This window comes from Schistocerca americana, chromosome 2, assembly GCF_021461395.2.
Source record: "Schistocerca americana isolate TAMUIC-IGC-003095 chromosome 2, iqSchAmer2.1, whole genome shotgun sequence".
In the NCBI taxonomy this organism is placed as follows: Eukaryota; Metazoa; Arthropoda; class Insecta; order Orthoptera; family Acrididae; genus Schistocerca; species Schistocerca americana.
In genome coordinates, this window is record NC_060120.1 from 647,134,880 (window position 1) to 647,162,697 (window position 27,818).

At 42.7% G+C, this 27,818-nt stretch overlaps 1 protein-coding gene across 1 annotated transcript in view; it reads left to right on the forward strand.

Annotated features, from left to right (window-relative positions):
* The first annotated feature begins 453 nt into the window (after positions 1-453).
* The window catches only part of LOC124595593 (alpha-(1,3)-fucosyltransferase 7-like), a 333,813-nt gene continuing 306,448 nt past the window's right edge, over positions 454-27,818 (forward strand). Inside the window, exon 1 of the mRNA XM_047134393.1 lies at positions 454-573. The gene's annotated coding sequence lies outside the window, so the exon portion shown is untranslated. The remainder of the gene's footprint in view (positions 574-27,818) is intronic.

Below are 27,818 nucleotides of genomic sequence, written 5' to 3' on the forward strand. Positions count from 1 at the left end.
TTTGTACCCCTTGCGGGCGCCTACCGTCGTACTATGACATATCGACACCTGTTGCCGGCAACAGTCAATGAGCCCACGACATGTCTGCTTTTGCCATCGGCACCATTGGGTGCGTGAGACCACTTTTCTGACTATACGTTCCATGGATGTAACTGTCGTGGAATATGCCCAACAGTGGTCTTTAATTATTTTCATGAACTATATGAACAGGGTAACCAAGACGCGATCTGACAGAGTTACCGAAAGAAGCGGAATAAAGCAACCGAATGCGTCGGTATGGAATCTGCCAAAAACTGTGAATGCAGTGGGTAATGGTACTTCCGCCGTCTACTACCTGGGAGCAATAGTTCTGAGGTGCCGCCGCAGAGGCGCTGTTGTCGGGAGTGAAGCAGCGCGCGAAATATTGGCGGAGCTCGCGTCGTCAGTTGTTCCCGTAGTGCGCGCGCACACCGCCACCGTGTTCGTGAGCTCGGCTCGAAACATGGAAGCCAATCTCTCCGGGGCGCCGACAGGCAGCAGCACCGGCACCGGGACCGGCGCCTTCGTCGTTTGACGTGCGGCTGTAGTCTGCAGGTAAACAACCGCAGCGCAGTTCAGTACGTGCCACATCTGCATGCCTGCGGCGTATTGTTAAGCGAATCCAAGATACTTTCGTACTCACTAGGATGACCAGCTCTCCCGTATTTCCCGGGTTATAGCAATATTTTCTTACTCCGCCCGGCTCCCTTATTGACCCACCTGTTTTCCCGTAATATTTCGTTAGTCATCACTGTTGTAAACATTAATCCCGCGAAGTGCTATCGATAGTTCAAGTTCCCTAAGCGACAGATCTCCAAAAGTTTTCGTCTAATAAACGATAGTGTTGTCGACATATAGTCTCTTTTAGATCTGTGCTTGTACGGAAAGAAGACGGTTTGATTCAAAAGAATGCAAGGGTTGGAGAAAGAGCTATACAGCGTACGCGTCTACAGAGGTCGTGACAGGGGGAATGTTTGTTTCTCGGTCAGTACTGTACTGGCAACCCACGGATGTGCTCGCCTCGTACCGATCGGTAGCTGTGCTACAAATAACGCAAGTAACAAGGTCTCGCGAAAGAGGATTACAGAGACGCTCGATACGTTATTTATTTTTCAGTTGACTCACACAACACAAGAACATTTTTTAACTCTTTGAAAGAGTTCTTTCTCTTATGAACAATAAGTGGACTGTTCAGAGAAAGAGCAGCAGACTTATTAAGTCAGGCATTATGATGTAAATTAAATTTGATTATTGGTATTTGGGAGCTCCAATGTTAGGCGCGTTATGGGGCCCCTTAGCGACTTGGCTGTCAAGAAGAGGAAGAAAGCTAATGTGCACTCCGCGTGCATACGGGTGGTGTCATTCCAGAAGTGGAAGGGGTACTTTCGGATGCCATGAAGAGTACACATGCAGCCAACTGCAGATTGTTGCTCACGTCGGTATTGTAATGCGTGTCGCTTCGGATCGGAACAGAGCGGCTAACAGAAGTGATGAATACTGCCAGTCTTGTTTGAGAGATGAAAGCAGAGCTCACCATTTGCAGCATAGTCGACAGGACCGATTGCTGATTTCTGGTACAGAGCCTAGTGGAGGGTCTGAATCAGAGACTCAAACAGTTCTGCGACCGCATAGGCTGCAGATTCCTCGACTTCGTCATAGGGTGGTTGGTTTCCGGGTTCCACTGAACAGGTCAGGAGTCCACTACACGTAGGAGGCGGCTATGCGGTTAGCAAAGGCTGTGTGGCGTGGACTGGGCGATTTTATAGGTTAGAGGCTCTCAGGAAAACACAAAAAAGGACTTCATTTTCAAATGGTGCAGGCCAAACACAGAAAGTACGTATATCCAGGAACCATCGGTCTGACAGTTGTAAATTGTTGTAGCTGTGTAGGGCAAGTACCAGAGATCCAAGCGCTAATAGAAATCTCTGATGCTCAAATCGTTATAGGCACTGAAAGCTGGCAAAAGCCGGAGATCAGTTCAGCCGAAATGTTTTCGAAAAATCTACCAGTGTTTCGCAAGGATAGGCTACACACAGTTGGCGGTGGGGTGTTTGTTGCTGTTAGAAGTAGTTTATCTTTCGCGAAATTGAAGTACATAGTTCCTGTGAGTTAGCATGGGCAGAAGTCATTCTTGGCGACCGGAATAAATAATAATAGGATCCTTTTAGCGACCTTCCAATTCAGATGATACAATTACTGAAGGGTTCAAATAAAACTTGACTTTCATTTCAAACACATATCCGACTCATACAATTATAGTTCGCGGCGACTTTAATTTACCCTTCATATGTTGGCGAAAATACATGTTTAAATCAGGCGCTACCCATAAAACATCATCCTAAATTGTCTAAATACATTCTCTGAAAAAATTATTTCGAGCAGTTAGTTCATGAGCCTACGCGAACAGTAAATAGTTGTGAAAACACACTTCCCTCTTAGCGACAAATAATCCTGCGCTAATAACGAGCATCAAAACGGATATAGGAATTAGTAAACACGGGCAGAGAGACTGAATATTATAACTTCCAAATCCTCCAAAAATAAACGAAACATAAACCTATTCAAAAAATCAGATAAGAACTCACTTGACGCCTTCCTGAGAGACAATTACCGCGCCTTTCAAGTTGACAATGTAAGTGTAGACCAGATGTGGCTTGAATTCAAAGAAATAGTATCGGCAGCAATTGAGAGATTTATACCAAATAAATTAACAAAGGGCGGAAATGATCCTCCTCGGTACACAAGACGGGGCAGAGTACTGTTGCAGAAAGAACAAGAAAAACATGCCAAATTTAAAGGAACCCAAAAGCTCCAAGATTGGCGATCTTCCACAGAAGCTAGAAATTTAGCGCAGACTTCAATGCGAGATGCTTATAATAGTTTCCACTATGAAACTCTGTCTATAAAACTGGCAGAAAATCCAAAGAGATTCTCGTAGTACGTGAAGTATGATAAAGGCAAGACACAATCAATGCCTTCCCAGCGCGATGGCAATGGAAATACTATCGGCGACAATACTGAACGTAGAAGTAAACATCCTCCGAGTACTGAAGCAACTTAAATCACTTAACAAAAGCAAGTCTTCCCGTCCAGACTGTATACCAGTTAGGTTCCTTTCGAAGTATGCTGATACAAAAGCTCCATACTTAACAATCATATACAACCGTTCGCTCGACGAAAGATCCGTACAAAAACACTGGAAAGTTGCACAGGTCACACCAATATTCGAGAAAGAAAATAGGAGTAATTCACTAAGTTGCAGGCCCATATCATTGACGTCGACATGCAGCGGATTTTGGAAGTTATATTGGGTTTCGGACATCATGAATTACCTCGAAGAAAATGGTCTATTGACACACAGCCAACACGGATTTAGAAAACATCGTTCTTGTGAAACACAACTAGCTCTTTACTCACACGAAGTGTTGAGTGCTATTGACAAGGGACGCCAAATTGTCAAATTGATTCCGTATTTTTTGATTTCCTGAAGGCTTTTCAATCTGTACCACACAAGCGGCTTGCATTCAAATTTCGTGGTTATGAAATATCGTCTCAGTTATGTGACTGGATTCGTCATTTCCTGTCAGAGAGGTCACAGTTCGTAGTACTTGGTGGAAAGTTATCGAGTAAAACAGAAGTTATTTCTGGTGTTCCCTAAGGTAGTGTTAAGGGTCCTCTACCATTCCTTATTTATATAAACGATTTAGGAGACGTCTATACAGCCGTCTAGTCATCAGAAGATCAAACCAAATTGCAAAACGATTTATAAAAGATATCTGTGTGGTGCAAAAATTGGCAATGGACCCTTAGTAACGAAAAGTGTGAGGTCAGCCTCATGAGTGCTAAGAGGAATCCGTTAAATTTCGGTTACACGATAAATTAGTCAAATCTAAAGGTGTAAATGCAACTAAATACCTAGGAATTCCAATTACGAACATCTTAAATTGGAAGGAACTCATAGAAAATTTTGTGAGGTAGGCTAACCAAAGATTGCGTTTTATTGGCAGGAGACTTAGAAAATGTAAAAGATCTACTAAAGAGAATGTCTACACTACGCTTGTCCTTCTTCTTTTAGAATATTTTTTGCTAGGGATCCTCAGCATATAGGACTGACGGAATACATCAAGAAATTTCAAAGAATGGCAGCACGAATGCGAAAATATTTTGTTGACGCCGACCTATATAGGGAGAAACGATCATCATACTAAAATAAGAGAAATCAGAGCTCGCACGGAAAGATATGGGTGTTCATTTTTTCTGCGCGCTGTACGAGTTTGGAATATTAGAGAATTATTGTGAAGGTCGTTCGATGAACCCTTTCCCAGGCACTTAAATACTAATTGCGAATGTAAGTGTAGATGAAGACTCCAAAAACTATTTGTACAAGAAGAAAAAAATTGCAGAGTTCTACAGTTTTTGAAAATAAGTGCTTGTAGCGCGTATATGTTACGTGTGTGTGTGTGCAAATTTGTGTATTACATGCGAAGAACAAAAAAACTGTTTTGTTTCGATTCTATTAGAATCATTTTTAAGAATGCGATAAACCCAAAAATGAGGGGATATCCATAGGTGTGTGACACGTCAAAAAACTTCATATAAAACATATTTAAAAGATTTGAGTTTAATACGGAAACCCGGCGATCAGTTCTTAAGATTACTGGACAGTCGACCGACCGTTTTGCCGTCCTCAGTCATTTATAATTGGATACGGTATGCACCGCACTCACGGCTGTTGTCGACGTTCAGACCTTGGAGTCCAGGCAGCTCCTTAATTAGCACATGAGGCTGAGTGTAACCCTGTCCAGTCGTTCCACCAGGGAAGAATTCCTGTCTGTACCAGAAAACGAACGCGGGTCCCCCGCATGAGGATCTTGTCACGTTGACCACTTTTTTTTTTTATTTGTTTCTTCATTTTGATCGTTACTGTTCTCGGCGTTTGGTCTGGGTTGACGTCAGATGACAGCTGCTCAAGATGGTCGTTGAACACTTCACTCAGCTTTTTTATTACAGAGGGAACCAGCTGTCTGACAGAATACATTGTGGTACCGTGCCGGCACACCCATCTATACAGGCGGACCGAGTACTGATTTCTGAATTTGTACCACAAATGAGTCTTATTACACACTTTTGCCTTCTTAAAACATTCTCTGCTATTGTGGAGTTAACCAAAAAATATGATACCTTATGATATTTTACGTAAACGTAAGCAAAATTAATTTATATTTCAACTGCCACCCATCCCAAGGAAATTCAACGTTGTTGTGCTGTTGAAATTTATTGCTACTAAATGTCTTTTAAACGTCCCTTAAAATCGTCGTCAGATGTTAGTCATCTCCCTTACAACCATGTCCAAATTTTGGTAGCCATAGTAGGCACGCAGTAGTGGATACGAGTAATATGGAATACTGACTCATCTCAAAATAATTGCAAACGCGACGTACTCAGGAAATCGGCAAACATTTTATTTGTTTAGATTCTATCGGATTCATTTTTCATTCCATAGACCCAAAAATGTGGGGATACTCGTAGTTGTAACATATCAGAAAACTTTTTTTTTCTGGCCAGCAAAGTTGCTGTAGAGCTAAGGTCGGGAGGCTCGTATTTAATGAACCAGCCTTACTGGTGACAAGTCAAAATACGAGTTGAACCGAAGATAGTTCTTTATGGCGCGGATGTAGGAAACGAACTAGCGAGAAGGGAAAATTTTATAACGGTAATACTAAGTGATACCGTCTGTTTTTATGTTTCCAAAAGCTGTTTGCGAAAACGCGATTTTTCACGGGATCATATCTCACGTTCTATTGATAACAGAATGGATGGGTGAAATGTTTTGGATAGTTATTGGCGTAGCGACCATTCGGAAGAACGTGTATCGTGTGCCTGTCCTACACTACAGGGTCAGTATTTAAACATTACACCCTTCCTACAGCCCAAAGAAATTGATAAATCGGTTAGTTTTTCTGTATTAGGCCTCGTCTAGGTTGGAACTCAGGCGGGTTACAAAAGCACCATTTGTTCACGGGCGGTTCTTGAGAAAATCCCGAAAAACAATGATTTTTGAGCGCGAAAAGTACGAATTGTGAGGATGGCCACTTCTATTATTTCCATTCACGGTAGTATGGCAGATCGTCAAAATTTTTACCATATGTTCCCAAGAACGCTTTGTCTCTGTATAATGGGCACCTCACGGCTATACAAATACATCCACGGTGGTACTACAGTGACAACAAATTGGCTGGAAATCATCTCAACATGTGTGAAAAGAACATAGAGTGACTGCAAAAGTTATGTATTCAATGAAATATTTCTAATAACATTTTTACTCTTTTAAGATAAAAATCATAAGCCGTTTTCCATTAAAAGTGATCCATGAGCAAAGTACGCAGAAAAAAATGTAAATCAAATGATTTTGTGTTAACCTTATACTGTGTGTACTTATTTGTTGTTTAGATGAGTCGAAGTGTGTTAGTGTGCCGGAGCGTATGAATGAAATGTCAAAACTTGATTGACATATAGGATTCGTTGTATACAACCAGTACAACTTGTTGTAGCAGGGAAAAGAAGGGAACCAGCGGGAAAATGTTCCTGTCGAAACACAAAAAGGCGAAAAAGCTCCTCACACTCTGATATAATAGTGAGGAACCCGCTACCTCAATCCTCATTCACCTTCCTCACCAAAAATTTTGGCATGCCAATATATTCTCGCTCTTTATGCTGAGAGAGTAGAAGAGACACAGTTACTGTGGGAGAGAGAGGAAACGGTGATAGTGGGAGACAAAGAGGGAGTGGTGGTGGGAGAGAGAATGTGCCAGTGAAAGAGAAAAAGAGATGGATGAAGACAGCATCAGTAGAAAACAAAGAGAGAGGAGATATTGACGGCCAGTGAGAGACAGTAGTAGGAAAAGAGAAACAGATGGATGGAAATAAAAGCATTGGGAGCAAATGAGGGAAGAGCCAGTGGAAATCAAAAATGCAGGTCAGTGGAGACCATACAAGTAGGACTCGCCAGAAATTCTGAGCCCCCGAGGTAAGTTGGACACAGTGGCAATGGAAAAAAAGACAAAAGGAGACAGGGAGAGAAGACGGTGGCCATGGGTTACATGTAAATCAATGGGAAAAAAGGGAGACAGTAGGAGAGAGACATATAGACAATTGCAGTGAGTGGAGATGCTGATTATGGGGGCTTAACGAAAAAGATTTAGAAAGTTCTGGTTTAAAAAAAGCGCGAATATCTTCGCGTGCCAAACTTTTGGTGAGGTGGACGGAATGACGATTTTGGCAGCTGGTTTCCCATTGTTCTGTCAGTCTTTTAAAGACGAACATATTCACATTTTCTATGCTCCAATTGGAGCACTTTCCGCTGGTTTTAACTTGATCGCATAGCTTGACACAAAGTGCTGTGGGTTGCGAGGAATGGCGGTGAGCCGGTCTCGGGTAGAATCCGCTAGTTATCATCTAAAACCCTACCTAAGTCCGGTTTTCAGGCGGTTTTCTGCAGTTGAGTGCCGTAATACCAGGCAAACGCCTTCTCCGCTAATCTGAATCATAAACAACATTACAGAAAATTGAAATACGTACTTGAAAACTAAAATATTTTATCGGTGCATAGCCACTAATTTAACTCGTGTCGAAGGTACGTGCTTTCCTCGTCAGGAATGTCTATTGTAAGTACAAGAGTCTTCACTACTTATTTACTTCCTGTCATCTACGCAAGGTCCTCACAGTCGTCACACTGAATAAATTTAGGAAAGGTAAAACCACATAAAAATCAACAAAAATTTCGTGGTCACTTCCTCTGTAACTGTGTCTTTTTAAAGTATAGCCCATCAGCATCTGCGATTCTGTAAATGAGTGTACTTGTTTGCTGGTAGTAAACGTTGACCCAGTGCAGAAATTCGTGCGCGCGCCGCTCCTACACCAGGGGAACACGTCTGGACATCAACACACTCGAGGCGTGTCATAAAATACGTATACACAAAGACAAAATGTCACAGACAGAATGCTCAAATAACTTTCCTTATTCAGGATAACGGACACTTGAAGCGAGCAGAAGGAAATCTATGCCTGTAGTCCGCAAAGAATTTACGGTGAGAGAAGGTACATGTGATATCATTATCTTGACCTCGTTCGCTGTTCCATCTGCGAATAGGAAGAAGTACTGTAGGCGACACTCCGCATGAACTCAAATTTCCCGTATATTCTCGCTGTCGTCATTTCGCGAAGAGTTTGTGGGACGAACTAATATGTTGCTGAACTCTTCCTCGAATGTACTCTCTCTCGAAATTTCAGTAGGAAACCTCTCCGTGATGCACAACGCCCCTCTGGAACGTATGTAACCGTAGTTTGTTGAACATCTTCGTAACGCTCTCGCGGTGACTAAACGATCGCGTAACGAAACGCCACGCGATTCATTGTATCTTGACTGTCTCTGCTATTGATCCAGTCCAGAATCGGTCGGACAAGTCTCTCCTAAGCCACTTCCTTCTAGGATGAGTTACATCTCCTTAAGATTCTTGCTATGAATCTCAAGTCTATCGTCTGCTTTTCTTACTATTTGTCTTAACTAAGTCGCTCCGGATGGTTACTTGTAGATATTTTAAGGTAATTAATGTTACCAGCAATTCGTCACCAATAACATAATTATACAGTACTGGATTTTTTCTACTATGTATGCGCAAAATGTCACATTTATTTATTTATTTACTTTACCAGCTGTACTCGGTCACGCTTTGCTATGGGTCTGCTTAAATTGGAGAGAAAGAAAAGAGTAAACACACATTTCTAATATGTATGGGAACTGGATAAACGTCTTAATCTCCTTTTCTCCCCTGTCTCTGTCCATTTCCTCCTTCCCCTTTCTTTGTCCATCTCCTCCTCCTACCCCTTCTTTCTGTCCATCACCTCCTTCCCCCTCTCCATCCATTTTCTCCTGCTTCCTCTCTCTCTCTCTCTCTCTCTCTCTCTCTCTCTCTCTCCATCGCCTCCTGCTTCCCCTACCCTCCCCCCGCCCCCAGGCCAGCCTCTCACCTCCTCCCCACTTCCTCTGTCCCTTTTCCTCTCCACCCTCTCTCTCCATTTACTCCTGCCTCTGCTCTCTCTCCATCTCCTCCGTCCAGTTTTCTATGTCCATTTACTGCCAACCCTGTGTCCATTTCCCCTTCCCCCCCCCCCCCTCTTCTTGAGCCTCGTTCATTGTTATTGCAAATTCAGATTCTGTAGTAGATTTCTAATCATGAACCAACATCCACAAATACAGGTTTCCTGTTTGTTTGTAACGTTATATATAAAGGGTGAGTCAGGAGGAAAGGTACAGGCTTTGAGGAATGATAGTATTAGTGATTCTGAACAAAAAACTTCATATGGACATATGCCCTATTCCGAATGGTTTCCGAGATAGAAAACATTTATTATCACTTTTGTATGTTTTTCTTGAATAACTCGAAAACCGCACCCTACAGAGAAAACGTGCCACAGTACAAAATTAAACTATATTAAATTTCCTAGAAATAACGTCCTCTTCATTTTTTACTCTAGAACTAATTTTGTGCGAAGAGAGCGCGAGAATTTTGAAAAACTCGCTTAATGCGAGTCGACTTGCCAGGCAGGTAATATTCAGATACTTGCAAATACCATACATATTCCCATTTTCAGACATTGGCTGGTAACACGAGGAAAAAACATCACGATTTACGGTACAGCAATACTTGGAAGCTGTTAGAACTCAGAGCCAACAGGCGTGTTCTGATGCAGTGGTACCAGTTGCAGTCTCCTTCCCCCAATTGCGAACCATCTTGGATAGGACTGTGCTGACTGGAATGTCGAACGTGGTTAATTATCTGTTCTGTGGCTGGAACTTTTGTCAAAGTGAATTCGTAGGTAAGTTAGAATTTCTTTATGTGGATCATTTTCTTCTCACCCCACCCCCTCTTCTTTTTGATGGTCCTTCTTATTTCTTGACTTGAGGAAGAAATTTCTAAGTGATACATCTGGAATACAGCATTGTATGAAACTGAAATGTGGACTGCCAGAAATCCGGAGAAGTAGACTTAGGAAACAATTGTAATATGGTGCTATCGAAGAACGTAAAACTTTAAGGGGGCAGTCTGAGAACGAAATGTAGAAGTCCTAAAAAGAATAGGTGTGGAAAAGAGTCTGTGGAAGGTCCTTGCCAGAAGAAGGGACAGTTTAGTGAGAAATCTGCTACAGCATACGCCTTGGAGAACTAATTACACGAGTATGTTGAGTCCCACAAGGTTCTGTCTTTGAACTATTAATTTTTACTTTTGCAAGTTAATGACATTTCACCAGTCGCATTACCAGATAACAAGTTTTTTTTGTTTGAAGTTGGAAAGAAAAAACTATTTGCAGTTCAAAACTTGTAAAATGTTTGTCCCCAGTCTATATCTAAAATACGAGAAGCTGACAAAAGAAGTTGATAGTGTTAAATTCTTGGGATTACAACTTGACAGGAAATTCAATTGGGAGGAGCATACTACATAATTTATGAAGCACTTGCACGTATTTTCATTTGTAACGTGGATGTTGTCAGACGTATGTGACATAAAAATTAAAAAATTAGCATAGTTGGCATTCTTTCATTACGTAATGTCATATGGAGTTATTTTTGCAGTAAGAGATGAATCCAAGCTAATGTTTTCAGAGCCCAAAAGCGCGTAATACGAATTATATGTGGTTAAATCAAGAATGTCCTTCAGAGGGCTGTTCGAGAACTGGGGATACTAACTAATACTTCCTATACATTTATTCCTTAATGCAATCATAAATCGCCAGCCGGAGTGGCCGTGCGGTTCTAGGCGCTACAGTCTGGAACCGAGCGACCGCTACGGTCGCAGGTTGGAATCCTGCCTCGGACATGAATGTGTGTGATGTCCTTAGGTTAGTTAGGTTTAATAGTTCTAAGTTCTAGGCGACTGATGACCTCAGAAGTTAAGTCACATAGTGCTCAGAGCCATTTGAACCAGCCAATCATAAATAACACATCCCTTTCAAACCAACACCTACTATAAATAAGATCAAAGACTCAAAATCACTTACTTTCGTCCAGAAAGATGTCCATTATTCATGAACATATATCTTTATTAACTTGTCAGCAGTCATAAAAAGTTTATCTACTAATAAAGCCAAAGAATTTGTTGGTGGCTAACACCTTCTACTCCTCTGAGTAATTTTCTTAGTATAACCGATTGATGTGTACATATTATAATTGATATCAAATAACTTGAGAGTAACGTAAAATCTTACTTCTGCCCATCTTCAGAGCAGTAACGTGAGCATTGGAAATATATGTTGTTAACTGATTTTCTGTTTGATTGTATGCACGTCATTGTACTGTACATTTACATGAATTGTGACAACTTTGTTATTACCTTCTAAATAAAAATAAGATTAAGATGTTTTTTTTTGTTATTCCACTTCCAAGAGGATAATTTCATTACATTACCATACGTCGTTTTTCATTGTAAATATGTGTTGTGTATTATTTTTGCATGACATACTCTGCATACTTGAGGATCCTCTCAGTCTACGTCTATGGAAGAAAACGTGAATATAGTCCAATGTAACAATAATAACATAACTAGGCGCTAGAGTGGGCAGTAGCCCGGAAAAATTGTAGACGAACAAGAGGGATATTGGGTGTACTAGTTGTATCGAGATAAAAAATCATCACAAGATACGAAAAGGTGGCGAATGGCATAAAACCAATGGAATGAGTGCTGAAAGGAAGAAAAAAAAAATTGGTGCCGCAACTTCGGAAACTCGCATGTCGCGGGCCTTATGTGCAAGTGTTTTGGTGTACGTGGTTGATGACTGCGTGTAGAGAGAAGTCTTAGCATGATGAAGGAGATGGTAAAACGCGGTACCAGAGCAGAGCATAGTCTTCAGGAATAGTGCCAAGGTTAAAGTTCCCATTCGTTCAGACCATGACCATCCTTCCCAAGTGCCCTCACTTCTGAGGTACAGTACTCAGATGCAGAATTCGCCAATTTTCCAGTCAAATACTGGTGATCATTATGACTGGAAGCAGCTACCCGTGGTTCGGGCATCACCGTAGAAGCAACCTCGGCTACGATGCAGGCCAGTCCTTTGCTAGAACTGTTGCGTAATGCGTGAACGGATGCAACAGGATGTGCATAACTAAGCCAATATCTTCTGCATCGTTGAACAGGGCAGTGATAAATCACGAGAGTCCTTCACATCATTCAGATGACTGCAGGTGATGTCTTGAAATGAGATACGATAGAAGAGGACGCTGTGGAGGTAAAGCCTAGCACCACACTGTGATTGTCTGGATACATAGGAAGAGAAGTAGCTTATAGAGAAAAGGTAGCTTTCAAAACGTCGCTTCTGATAGTCCTTTTTTAAAATATATTTATCGGTTTTCGGATCCGTACCAATATATGAAATGTGCATTCACAGAAAAAATTCCAACCACAGTCCCTACAACTGCAAAGAATTTATTGAGTCCCGTGATCGTGTCATAGAGGCGCTAAACAGATTTTGAAGGGAAATTCTACAATGAAAACAAAGGGAGAGAGGCCGTTATTAGTTCGCATCAGATAAATCACAGATCCTAACAGAAGTTAGTACTGAATGATCGACGATTATCAGAAAAATGAGATGGGAATCATTCTTAAAATATGCCAGTAGTTCAAAGAAGTTTTCACGGAAGTGGACGTACATCATAAAGAGAAGCAATCGACAAGTTCTGCGTCTAGCTCCAAGTGCAGTGGTGTAGTAATGTGTAGCGTAGATCACAGAAATACAAAATCACGTGACTACTGGATCTGGGATAAATATACATACGCATACATGACGTCCAACCGCTCGTAAGTAGACTTTTTTCTTGTAAATATGGAACTGATTGCTCTTCTTCTCCGTTTCTCTCCCTGGGTTCCTCATCTCTTACACCTATTTGGGCACAGTTTTAAGTATATCAACGTACTGAGAAAAGAAGTGAAATACACAGAGGAGGAGGAGGAAACAAAATGAAACTTCACGGTTTGTGAGGCTATGTGACGTTATTTCGGTGATAACAATATTGAGTCAAATTCACAAAGAACTTATCAGTGTGAGGCAACTTATCAGTATGACACTGCACCCGCTCTGGCCTGGATATTTGCACTGACTCCTTTAGGAAGGGTGTCACAAAGCCATTGAATTCTCTCCTGAAACAAACTGGCCCACAAGTATTGTAAGTGGTCCTTGCTGTCTTGGGTAGGCAATGAGAGAGCGTTGACGTCCGAGCAGATAACAAACATATTCTGTTGTTTCTGCTGGGGGTAGATCTCGAATATTGCTGGCTACTGGGGTACCTCAATATCACGCAGACTGTTCATAGAGAGATGCGCCAGGTGTGAACGAGTGTTGTCCTGTCGAAAAATGACACCACAATACTGTCCCAATGAGGACGCAGAATGTCCGTGATATACCACTGTACCAGCTGAGTTCCCTCAGTTGCTACTAGCTGTGACCTGAAGTCATACTTGATAGCTTCCAATACCGTTACCCCAGCACTGTGCCTCCCCAAAACATTACAAGAATCGGACCTCTCCCCGGTTCGCCGCTATATCTGCTGACGACGGCCATCCAGGATACTGCAGAGCTATGATCGATCGCTGAACACAGCCCACGCTTCCCGATCATTGCACCATTCCAGACGCAGCCATTTGTATCGTGAGGCAGCCCACGCGTAGGGCAGTAGTTCCCTACTCCGCCTGCTGCCAGTCTCCGACCATTGTGCTAAATGACACAGTACGTAGCATGGAATCCATTAGTTGTTCTCGGATGGCAGGTGCAGATGTCAAAGAGGTTGCGATGTGCTTGCAGCACAATACGGTGATCGTCCCTTGTGGTGATGAAACGTGGCCGACTGGAAAGTTGACGACAAGTATGTCCAGTCTACGTATCCATACCATCAGACATTGAGCCAAAGTGTCATCCGAATGCCCCACAAATCTGGATACAGCACGATTCGACCAGCCGGCTAAGTGGAGGCCCAGAATGAGGATCCTCTCAAGCTCCGTTTGTAGCTCGTAACGCTGTCCCACAAGAGAACGCGGTATCTCCGTGCCCTTCACAGGGATCTCGTAACATATGGCGCTGTTCGTATCTCCTATATGATCTACCAGGGCTAGTAACAACGTAAACATGAAGAATACGAATGAGCTCTGCCACGGAGAATTACCACCGTTTATATATCTGCAGATAGTGTGTATGTTAATGAAGTTACATTGTCTTCTGTTTGTTTCATCCTTATTTTGTCGGGTGGTGAGTGTTAGTGTTCTGTACAATGTGGCCAAAGAATAATGTTAAATATTCAGGGAAATGTCAGGAACGATCCTTCAAAGCAACAAAGTCTAGTCATCATGGACACTAAAATGCATTCCTTGAGAATTGTGAGTTATGAGCAGTTCTTCATGTTCGCTACTGTGAAACAAGTCTCATCCGATGCAAGCTCTTTGTTGTCCATGGTTTTGGAGGAGGTAGTAGGGACAAAAATAAGAAAAAGTTGTATGGTAAGCATGGGTTCTAAAATGCATATCGTGAGCGCTATGAGCACTTTTCAAAGAAATACACTATGCGATCAAAAGTATCCGGACACTGCCAAAAACATACGTTTTTCATTTTAGGTGCCACTTACTGCTGATACTTCATATCAGCGACCTCAGTAGTCATTAGACATCGTGAGAGAGGAGAATGGGGCGCTCCGCGGAACTCACGGTCTTCGAACGTGGTCAGGCGATTGGGTGTCACTTGTGTCATACGTCTGTTAGCGAGATCTCCACACTCCTAAACATCGCTAGGTCCACTGTTTCCGATGTGATAGTGAAGAGGAAACGTTAAAGGACCCGTACGGCACAAAAGCATACAGGCCGACCTCATACGTTCACTGACAGAGACCGCTGACAGTTGAAGAAGGGTCGTAATGTGTATTAGGCAGACATCTATCCAGACCATCACATAGGAATTCCAAACTGCATAAGAATCCACTGCAAGTACTATGACAATCAGGCGGGAGGTGAGAAAACTTGGATTTCATGGTCGAGCGGCTGCCCAGAAGCCACACATCACGCCGGCAAGTGCCAAACGACGCCACGCTTGGTGAAATGAGCGTAAACATTGGTCGACTGAATAGTGGAAAAACGTTGTGTGGATTGGTGAACCACGGTACACAATGAGGCGATCCGATGGTAGGGTGTGGGTATGGCGAATGCCCGGTGAACGTCATCTGACAGCGCGTGTAGTGCCAACAGTAAAATTCGGGGACGGTGGTGTTATGGTGTGGTGGTGTTTTTCATGGAGAAGGCTTACACCCTTTTTTATTTTGCGTGGCACTATCACAGCACAGACCGACATTGATGTTTTAAGCACCTTCTTGCTTCCCACGGTTGAACAACAATTCGGGGATGACGATTGCATGTTTCAATTGCATGTTTCAACACAACCGAGCACCTGTTCATAATGCACGGCCTGTAGCGAAGTGGTTACTCAATAACATCCCTGTAGTGGACTGGCCTGCACAGAGTCCTGACCTGAATCATATTAGAACATCTTTGGGATGTTTTGGAACGACGACTTCGAGCCAGGCCTCACAGACTAACATGGATACCTCTCCTCAGTGGAGGCAGCACTCCGTGAAGAATGGGCTGCCATTCCGCAAGATACCTTCCAGCACCTGATTGAACGTATGACTGCGAGAGTGGAAGCTGTCATCAAGGCTAAGGGTGGGCCAACACCATACTGAATTCCAGCATTACCGAAGGAGGGCGCCACGAACATGTAGGTCATTTTCAGCCGAGTGTCCAGATACTTTTGATCACATAGTGTATTTCACAGCAGCGAAGATGAAGAAGTACTCATAGCTCTTATTATATGCACTTCAGACCCCATGTTTACTGGACATTTTTTTTTATTTTGGTACATACTACCGTCTCCCAAAAGCTGAAATGCAAAGAGCTTGCAGTTTAAGAGATTTGCTTCACGGCATCGAGCATGAAGATGTGCTCATGTTTCTTAATGCATGCAGTTTACGGCCCAAGTGCAATGTACTCTTTTGATTCGAATTGTCGTTCCTATCATATGTGGGAATATTGACCGTTCGTCCTGGGACATCGTGTATACAGGTTTATGTGCAACACGTATCGTCTGGTTTAGAATCTGGAGAGCAAGCCAAAAGAAAAAAGCAAATAAACTAATAAGGAACGAAGAGTCAGCAAGAAATATTTCGAGTAATATGAGCTCATCAACGACTAATTCAAGTGAGGCAATGTTTGTAATGCGCTTATGTTTGACAAAAATAACTGCCTGCCTCGTAATCGCTTGTGGTGCTACCTCAAAGGACAACGCACTCTGGCCCATAATATATCCATAACGGAGGTTATTACCACTGTTTATGGTTCGCGGTTGCTGCGTAATCGCTTCTAAAAGCAATGCACGGTTGTCCATACTGGAGTTTATTACCACTGTTCACCGTTCATGACTACTTCTCGGGGACGGAGAATTACCCGCTACATAAACTTGCAGACATGTGAGTAATGTAAGGCCATATACATTGTAGTGCACAGAAAACAGACCAAATGTATCGAGAAAAGTTAAAAGATAGGCGTCATCGCATATGGAAGAGATTTATCATAGTGCCAGAAACGGATAAAAAACTCTGTCGTTCAAGCCACAGGGAGCTGGTGACAGTAGAATTTGAGGAGACGGTGGTGCAGCTTTAGGTGTAGACAGGTGTTCCAACATGAATATCAAGAATCTGTACTGCACCACGGGCCGAGGCAGCAGCAACGGTTCGCCCTCGCTCTGTGTCGTGTTGGCTATGGGAACTTCCTCGTTAAACGCAGGTGCACAGAATGGCATGTTTGCAAATAGCATGGAGAGTAATTCTCCAGTCCCATTCGGCTACAGATCCTGGACACTCCACACTGCGTATAGTAGTCGTGCGGTAGTTACCACCACTGTGATATGCAAGCCTTATCTTCCATTACCTTTGGAGCAGCCTTGGGCATAGAACGTCCAGTTTTGTCAGCACGTTTCGAGATAGGAAGCATGTAGCAGTTACATTGGTCGCTACTGTGTACGTCGTTTGCACCGCAAGAGTATCTGGCATAGTGACTCCACTGGTCGCAGTCTACATCTACATCCATACTCCGCAAGCCACCTGACGGTGTGTGGCGGAGGGTACCTTGAGTACCGCTATCGGTTCTCTCTTCTATTCCAGTCTCGTATTGTTCGTGGAAAGAAGGATTGTCGGTATGCCTCTGTGTGGGCTCTAATCTCTCTGATTTTATCCTCATGGTCTCTTCGCGAGATATCCGTAGGAGGGAGCAATATACTGTTTGACTCCTCGGTGAAGGTATGTTCTTGAAACTTCAACAAAAGCCCGTACCGAGCTACTGAGCGTCTTCTGCAGAGTCTTCCACTGGAGTTTATCTATCATCTCCGTAACGCTTTCGCAATTACTAAATGGTCCTGTAACGAAGCGCGCTGCTCTCCGATGGATCTTCTCTATCTCTTCTATCAACCCTATCTGGTACGGATCCCTCACTGCTGAGCAGTATTCAAGCAGTGGGCGAACAAGCGTACTGTAACCTACTTCCTTTGTTTTCAGATTGCATTTCCTTAGTATTCTTCCAATGAATCTCAGTGTGGCATCTGCTTTACCGACGTTGAACTTTATATGATCATTCGATTTTAAATCACTCCTAATGCGTACTCCCAGATAATTTATGGAATTAACTGCTTCCAGTTGCTGACCTGCTATATTGTAGCTAAATGATAAGGGATCTTTCTTTCTATGTATTCGCAGCACATTACACTTGTCTACATTGAGATTCAATTTCCATTCCCTGCACCATGCGTCAATTCGCTGCAGATCCTCCTGCATTTCAGTACAATTTTCCATTGTTACAACCTCTCGACATACCACGGCATCATCCGCAAAAAGCCTCAGTGAACTTCCGTTGTCATCCACAAGGTAATTTATGTATATTTTGAATAGCAACGGTCCTACGACACTCCCCTGCGGCACACCTGAAATCACTCTTACGTCGGAAGACTTCTCTCCATTGAGAATGACATGCTGCGTTCTGTTATCTGGGAACTCTTCAATCCAATCACACAATTGGTCTGATTGTCCATATGCTCTTACTTTGTTCATTAAACGACTGTGGGGAACTGTATCGAACGCCTTGCGGAAGCCAATAAACACGGAAACTACCTGGGAACCCGTGTCTATGGCCCTCTGAGTCTCGTGGACGAATAGCGCGAGCTGGGTTTCACACGATCGTCTTTTTCGAAACCCTCGCTGATTCCTACAGAGTAGATTTCTAGTCTCCAGAAAAGTCATTATACTCGAACATAGTACGTGTTCCAAAATTCTACAACTGATCGACGTTAGAGATATAGGTCTATAGTTCTGCACATCTGTTCGACGTCCCTTCTTGAAAACGGGGATGACCTGTGCCCTTTTCCAATCCTTTGGAACGCTACGCTCTTCTAGAGACCTACGGTACACCGCTGCAAGAATGGGGGCAAGTTCCTTCGCGTACTCTGTGTAAAATCGAACTGGTATCCCATCAGGTCCACCGGCCTTTCCTGTTTTGAGGGATTTTAATTGTTTCTCTATCCCTCTGTCGTCTATTTCGATATCTACCATTTTGTCATCTGTGAGACAATCTAGAGAAGGAACTACAGAGCAGTCTTCCTCTGTGAAGCAGCTTTGGAAAAAGACATTTAGTATTTCGGTCTTTAGTCTGTCATCCTTTGTTTCAGTACCATTTTGGTCACAAAGTGCCTGGACATTTTGTTTTGATCCACCTATCGCTTTGTCATAAGACCAAAATTTCTTAGGATTTTCTGCTAAGTCAGTACATAGAACTTTACTTTCGAATTCATTGAACGCCTCTCGCATAGCACTCCTCACACTACATTTCGCTTCGCGTAATTTTTGTTTGTCTGCAAGGCTTTGGCTATGTTTATGTTTGCTGTGAGGTTATCGCAGTCCAGTAAGGTTTGTCGTTCGGCTTCTGTCTTCGTGATCATATTTCGGAATTCGTGGGTAACATTTTTGATTATCTCGATTCACTTCGATTACGCAATCGTAACTCTGCCTAGTGACTGGACATGCGAGTATTCTTGATTAGTTCACGTTGTGTACCAATACATTTTTTGTCCTATAACACAAGGTGGCAGCTCGGAATCTCAGAGTTGTGAGTGTGCTCATGGAATCACTGAGACAGGGCTACCCTACTTTTGTCTTCTCTTCTGCAATATATTCAAAGCTAATCGAATTTACTGCTAATACTGATCTGCTGCCTTGCAACTTTCCCTTTAACTGTACTGTCAATTTAGGCGAAATACAATAAGTGAAGATTCCCGACGGTCCTGGGACACAAGGTCAGAAGGTGAATGCAACTTCTTGTCCGATAGGAAACAGTGATAAGCAGAACATCCCCAAGATTTTATCTACTGTCGCCACAGGCGTGACGACAGACAGGGTTGAATAACTGTTCTCATCTTCTTCCCCCACCTCCACCCTCTATGCAACCATCTCCGCCTAGTTCTACACCCACTGGAGTCGTAATTGACGATCTCGTTGGGCCAACACGGAAATACATATGTGTCCTCTGCTGCCGAGTCCCATGTCCAACAATTTGCGCTGAATTGTGCTGTCGGAAGCACTTGTTCCTGTTGTATCATTATACCCTGTCAGCAGATCTGCCATAGATCAACATCTACCCTCTTTGCAATTCGTCTCGCATCACAGAGCCAAGTGAATTGAATGCTGGCCAGAAAGCTACCACTGTATAACTCATGTGCCGTTGGGATCTGAACTGCAAGATAAACTTATGAAAAGAAATTGCTGAAGAACCATTACACCTGAACCTCATAACCACTCGTTCATTGATAGAAAACAAGACAAACTGAAAACCAAACGAAGTCACACAAACAGGAACTTGTTTTATATAAGTATATAATGAAAATAGGAGGGGGTGGCCAAGATCAGGCTGCTGCCTCACATTATGTCCTCCACCATGAATGAAATCGATGCTGATGAGGTTACACTAAGAAACAAGGTGTAGCCTTTCCCATTCAATTTATTCCAAAACCACCTGCCCTGAAAAGAAAACAAAAAAGTGCGAGGGATAGGAAAGTAAAATTTATTCTGTTCTGGCCTCTATTCCAGCATTCGATCCACATTCTTTCAACTTGAGCCATCCCCACCCTCTCACTCAGACTCCCTCACTGATACACTCCCAACATAATTTGTTACATTATAGCAACGAAACCTGTTCTTAACCCTCACTCGTTCTTCATTAGCTACCACAGTGTGGGTATTCCCATAAAATCAGTACTATACATATGAAGATGGTATCTGTTCTTTCGGACATTTTCTTTTGTCCCTGCAGTCGCACTATCCTCTATGTCCTCGGTGGCTCAGATGGATAGAGCGTCTGCCATGTAAGCAGGAAATCCTGGGTTCGAGTCCCGGTCTGGGCACACATTTTTTAACTGTCCCCGTTGACTTATATCAACGCCAGCTAGGGGTATTCATTTCATTGTAAAATCAGCACTACTTTACAAAGGTAAAATTTCAGTGCTGGATTTCACAACTTCACACTTTCTCATCGTATGACGGCTCCACATTATTAGGATTCAAAAATGGTTCAAATGGCTCTAAGCACTATGGGACTTAACATCTGAGGTCACCAGTGCCCTAGACTTAGAACTACTTAAACCTAACTAACCTAAGGACATCACACAGCTCCATGCCCGAGGCAGGATTTCCATTTAGTATTGGAGGGCAGCGTGGAGAGTAAAAATCGTAGAGGGAGACCAAGAGATGAATACACTAAACAGATTCAGAAGGATGTAGGTTGCAGTAGGTACTGGGAGATGAAGAAGCTTGCACAGGATAGAGTAGCATGGACAGCTGCATCGAACCAGTCTCAGGACTGAAGACCACAACAACAACAACATTGATTTCCAATAATTGAGTCAACATTATGGGAAACAAGCTCAGTTTATTTGTCTTCACATTGTAGTAGAAATTTTTTTCTCTCAAAATGAAAATAATAAATTTACATTGAATAACTAATGCATATAAGAATTCACTTAAGGTACAAAACTTTAATTAAACATATTGTAGATGTCCCTACTTGTAGATGTCCCTACTTGTATAAGGCTAGTCATTCCTCCTAAAATGATAATCTAAATTGTATAATGTTCTTTTACATCTGTAATGTGTCTCACAGAAGTGTTTGTTACATTATTGTACATTCACATGATTTCCAATGCAGAATTTTACACATATCATGCAGTGAAAATAAATCATATTGAATGACCGCTGAAAAGAAAAATTTGACATTGGAAATAATAAAATTCCCTCTCTCAGAGGTGCAAAGCTAGAACACTGTCCTCTGCTTTTCAGTACATGGGTCTCTGCACGGTCACTACGCACAGCGCAATATGTCGCCCTGGGATTCAGCTTAATACTCCGCGTGTGTTCCTTGGTCGGTAGTCTGGCATTGGATGGCAACAGGCAAATGTTCATGCGCATCAGCGGTGCAAGCCAGGAAATTCATGGCTGTTTTGTGCCGTAGTCCGCTGGCAAGGTAGTTAGGGTAGGATATGAGGATTCCGCTGATAAATGTATTGGGCCAGACAAAGAGAGGTGATTAATGACAAGGTACTGGTTTTCATCATGAGCATCATCTGTAGATCATCGCAGGACACACTGGGCCATAGTCTCTCATAGAGAAATGGTAGGCTAGTCTGTCCATAGGGCAGGTTTGTTCTGTTAACAAGAACAAAAAAAAACAAAGATATTCTACGGTTCGTGCATTGCACATCATGTTGCTTTATAATTTAGAGAAAGTTTCGTTTGAATTACGCACGTACAATCATTCGGCTGTCATTCTCCATGGAAAATAACAGAGAATGAGGAATATCACAGTGCTCATGACCAGATGCAGGTGCTGCTTGGGCGCAATTAAAATGTTGAAAGGGTGCATACTTCTTTTAAAGCATTCCACTCCTCCACTCAGCCCGTCGCCTCATTCAGTGGCTTTCACTCTCATGCTGATTGCTTTATGTTTTTGTGGTGGCCGCCGTGACTGGGTCAGTCGAGCAAGCTGCCGCAGCGCCCTGCTGCCAAAGACGCAGCCGCCCAGCTACAGCTGTTGTCATGGCTTCTCAGACAGCGTGGAGTCTTGCCGCCCTCCAGAGGTGTTGACGTGCGCGTTACGCTGAACTCCCTGCTCAAGCATGGCTGCCATTGATGTCTCTTTTGTGTCCACCAAACATCCTCAGAACAACAGCACTAATGGACCACCACCGGCGGGACCGTAGCCTCGTTCGGGTCATTCTCAACGCTCCGTTAGTCAGTGCCGCTGCTCGATCGAACACTGAGTCTCCTGTGCACAGCTCTCACAAATAAATTGCTAACTGCGCCGACTAGTGATCCTTATTACATTTATATAAACACTATAATTTTATGCAAACAAAAGTTATTGTTACCCAAATATTGGTTTTATCCCCAAGCACACACACATTTTAAGGTCATTAACAAACGACCTTTTATAAAAAAAAGACTGAGCCTTGTGTTTTCATCATTAAAAAAGTCTCAAACTTTAAACCCACTAATTAAGGAAATGGTGAAAATTCACATACACTTATTACAAGTAAGTGATTCTAGAAAATGATGTTGCAAAAATTAAAATTCATCTTACGATGTTGCAGTATTACAGAACATTAACAGCATTAAATGTACATATTGAATTAATCTCTTATTCAAGGTTCTTCCGTTCTTTTTCTACCTACCTGTCATCATTCCAACACACCACACATAGTCACTCTCACGTAGGTATCGGATAGTGCTAGTGTCTAACAATTAGTGTTAGTATTCCGCTAACTTTCCCATTTCATCCACTGCCACTTTCTTCAAGTTCTTTTACAAATATGGAATGAGGCATAAACACTGACGTGAAAAAGTTGCAAGAAGTAGTTTTGCGACATAAAGTAAAGCTGGTAGGCGTGTTTCTACTTCTGAAAAATGATGTCTATTCAAATCGCTAGTGGCGCCACTATGAGGATACAAATCAGATCTGCTTTAAATTTACGCTGTAACAAATGTGAGCGTTAGTTATCTTTGAGACTGAACGCTGTGTTAGCCAAGAATACCTTTGAAGGCGACAAAGACGCCACTGTCAACACCACACTGATTCGAATCAGGTAGTGTAATAGGGCTTTGAGATACTGGATGTTCCTTCCCCGATACTGCAGAAGGACGTGGCAGAAATGTTGTCACTGTACACGACTGCTGGCAGCGGTGGTCAAGACAACGTACGGTCGCAAGAAGACCGGGCCCTGGACGGCCAGTTGGCACTACCGTGGGAAGACATCGCGTTTGGCGTATAGCTCTGGTCCGTCGTACTGCATCTGCAGCAGCAATCTAGGCGTCAGACATAACGAACTGCTACAAATCCGTTCCTTAAAGGACAGTTCGGAACCAGACGCTCTGTAGCGTGCATTCCTCCGACCCCAAACCACTGGTGTCAACCGAGAGCACACTGAAGGACTGTTGCATTTTCTGATGAAGCCTGGTTCTGCCACGGTGCCAGTGGTGGCTGTATGTTGGAGGAGGTCAGGTGTGTACCTGTAGCCTGCCTGTCTGCCGTCTTGACACACCGGACCTACACCTGCAGTTATCGTCTGGGGTGCGACTTCGTATGACACAGGAACACTCTGATGATTATCCCACGCATACTGAGTGCAAGCCTGTACGTCAGTATGGTTCAAATGGTTCAAATGGCTCTGAGCACTATGGGACTTAACAGCTGTGGTCATCAGTCCCCTAGAACTTAGAACTACTTAAACCTAACTAACCTAAGGACATCACACACATCCATGCCCGAGGCAGGATTCGAACCTGCGACCGTAGCAGTCGCGCGGTTCCGGACTGCGCGCCTAGAACCGCGAGACCACCGCGGCCGACGTCAGTATGGTGATTCGACTTATTGTGCTGCCGTTATTGAACAGAATTCCCAGGGACGTTTTCCAGTTTTCCAACAGAATAACGCTCCCCCACTTACCGCTGTTGTAACCCAACATGCTCTGCCGAGTGGCGACATGTTACCTTGGCCTATTCGATCACTAGAACTGTTTCCAGTCGAGTACACATGGGACACCATGCGACGACACCAGCGTCATCCGTAACCAGTATTAACCGCGCCTGTTTCGACCGGCCAAGAGCAACGGACTTGGAACTCCATACCACAAACTGACGTCCGGCACCTGCGCAACACAATGCGTGCCTGTTTGCATGCATGTATTCAACATTCTGGAAGTTACACCGATTCTTAATGGATCAGCATTTCACCTTTGCAACGGCTTACTTCGCGCTTAAATTAACCTGTGATCTTGCAGTATTGATGCCTTAAATATATTACCCAGGCAAATGGATTCCCGAAATTACGTTCTCCATATTAATTATGTTTTGGTGTTGCGATTTTTTTCTGTCAGTGTATTATCCTGTTTTCGTCAATATGTGACGTTCACCCTAGCCCTCTTTATGCTAGATTAGATGCATGCGTTGTTTATCTTATTCTCTACTGCACACACATTTTCATACAAGCGTCATGTAATGGTTGAAAATCATGCTCTGAGTCATGCTACAAAAAACTGCGACGACATGACGACATGTCTATACGCCGTTTTCCTCATCCTTCATATCTAGTCCAACTTTCTCCTTAGAAAATCATTCTTTCCTACTGCATCTTCTATCGTCGTTGATCCCCATTTAGTACTTCCATACGATAGTGCCTCCTCATTGTTGTTGCCGAAGCAAAAAATTTCTCCCGCCCCTTCCGTCTTGACACCAAACACTTAATTATTTTTCTACTTAAACTAACCTATCATCCTAAGAACCAGTGGTGAGCACTGTTTGTTTCACATTAAATTCACAAAATTAAGAATTTTCAAATACCTGTTTTGTGCTTTCTGACTTACCTCATCATTATCTTTTTGAAGCCATTAGCTGATATTCGGTTCTCTGCCTCAGTTTTCCGTTGATTCCTCTACACTTTTAATGCACGTGTGCCTTCTCATACTGCTCTTGATCGTTAACACGTTTCTCGTTGGACCTTATCAGATTCGAGTTGCACGTCGCACGTGACGGTGTCCTGCTACATCCTCCTAATTCAAACAAAACATCAGAGTAGTTATGGTATGGATATAATGGACTGACATCCCTGACTAAATAATTCCACTCAGCAAGATTTGATGCCTAATGTTCGGTTTTGATTGCTGTGACGTCTTTCAGGTGCGTGGTACTACTCAAAAACTGCAAGCAGTTACTAAATTTTCCTCTTTCTCAGGGTCCCTAATAATCAGCCCCTCGTTTTTCATTCCCTTAACATTGGAAGTCCCAACATACTCGACTTGAGCGGCTAATTCTTTAAATGTATGTGATCCAAGAGTTTCTTAACATGAACAAAAATACTTGTGCGTCTATCTATTCATTCTTTCCAAATGCTCTTAGATCTGACTAACAAGCTTCTCATACAAACTCATATATAAGTCGACAAAGTCCTCCACCTTCGTTATCTTCATGGACAGAACCCTTAACAGTTTATCATCAAACAGCCCTTCGTATTATCAGTTACTTACCAGTCTCACTGGATTGTCAGCTTACATTCTTCCATAGCCTCTCACCGTACATCTATTTCCATGTAATCACTAATATCTGGTTCTTCTGGCATTCCGCCACAAGCTGGACATCTCAACACGGCACCTTCTTTCCGACCTTATGAAAACAGCTCTACTCCTGTGTATTTTTCCTCTCTGACGCCAATATCTAACTAAGTTATTGCACACGTGAACTACGAAATGTAAGCAGTATCACTGATTCTAAGCCAGATCCCTGCAGTCTCTCACATTTGCGCCACAATTGCAAACTAAAAAAAAAACCTGAACTGTTTCCTCAAACCGAGCATCATTGCCCTCTAACATCAGCATCGAGTTCGTTACATGCTAAACACACATTATTAAACTGTCAATCAGTCCCCTAAAATTTCAAAATTCTCGAAAAATAACAAACACATCTCTCAGCTATTTGGTCCCCGTTCAATTTTATCGATACAGTTACTCATATACGGTTTAATACTCACAATTTGATGCTAACCATTTGATGCTAACCCTTCCGCCGCAACGAAAAACTCTCTCCCCTATTTCACGATAATGCAAAACGTGCTGCCCTTCTCGGAAACTTTTCGATGTACTCCATTAATCCTGTCTGATAATGGGTCCCACACCGCACAACAGTATTCTAAAACAGGACGGACAAGCGTAGTCTAGGCAGTTCTCCTTAGTAGATCTGTTACATTTTCGAAGTGTCCTGCCAATAGAACGCAGTCTTTGCTTAGCCTTCCCCACAACATTTTCTACGTGTTTCTTCCAATTTAAGTTGTTCGTAATTGTATTACCTAGGTGTTTAGTTGAATTTACGGCTTTTAGATTAGACTGATTTATCGTGTAACTTAAGTTTAACGGATTCCTTTTAGCACTCATGTGGATGACGTCACACTTTTCGATATTTAGGGTCAACTGCAAAATATCTTTTCTAAATCGTTTTGCAATTTGTTTTGACCTTCTGATGACTTTATTAGTCGATAAACGACAGCTTCATCTCCAGAAAACCTAAGACGGCTGCTCAGATTGTCTCCCAAATCCTTTATATAGATAAGGAACATGAAAGGGCCTATAACACTACCTTGGGGAACGCCAGAAATCCCTTCTGGTTTATTCGATGACTTTCCGTCGGTTACTAGGAGCTGTGACCTCTTTGACAGGAAGTCACGAATCCAGACATATAACTGAGGCGATATTCCATAAGCAAGCAATTTCACTACAAGCGCTTGTGTGGTACGGTTTCAAAACCCTTCCGGAAATCCAGAAATACGGAATCAATCTGAAATCCTTTGCCAATAGCTCTCAACACTTCATGCAACAGCTTCATATTTTCACATAAAATCCATTCCAAATGCTACACTTAATGACAACTGTGACAACACTAAAAAATTCCATTCCAGTGAGTGTCCTTAACAGTAAAATTCCAACCTGACCTAACGATTCACTTCTGTAGTCTTTCCTGCAATCGCCCCTTTAATTTTAACGTTCTGTAATTATAAAATGGGCCAGTCCTGTTCCAGCAAACACCAGTTCAATACTTCTTCCGAGATCGCTGAAGCCTGACTCCCACTGTTCCAAACTGCTTCTAAGTTAACATCTTTTACTGAAATACACTACTGGCCATTAAAATTGCTACACCAAGAAGAAATGCAGATGATAAACGGGTATTCATTGGACAAATATTGTAAGTAGGCTGTTTAGGTTTTTATATTGGTAACGCCACGTAGCGCTCTGTATGAAAATTACTGGCTGTGCTGTGTGCAGTCTGTGGCTGGTTTGCATTGTTGTTTGCTATTGTAGTGTTGAGCAGCTGGATGTTAACAGCGCGTAGCGTTGCGCAGTTGGAGGTGAGCCGCCAGCAATGGTGGATGTGAGGAAGTGAGATGGCGGATTTTTGAGAGCGGATGATCTGGACGTGTGTCCATCAGAGACAGTACATTTGTAAGACTGGATGTCATGAACTGCTATATATATTATGACTTTTGAACACTATTAAGGTAAATACATTGTTTGTTCTCCATCAAAATCTTTCATTTGCTAACTATCACTATCAGTAGTTAGTGCCTTCAGTAGTTTGAATCTTTTAT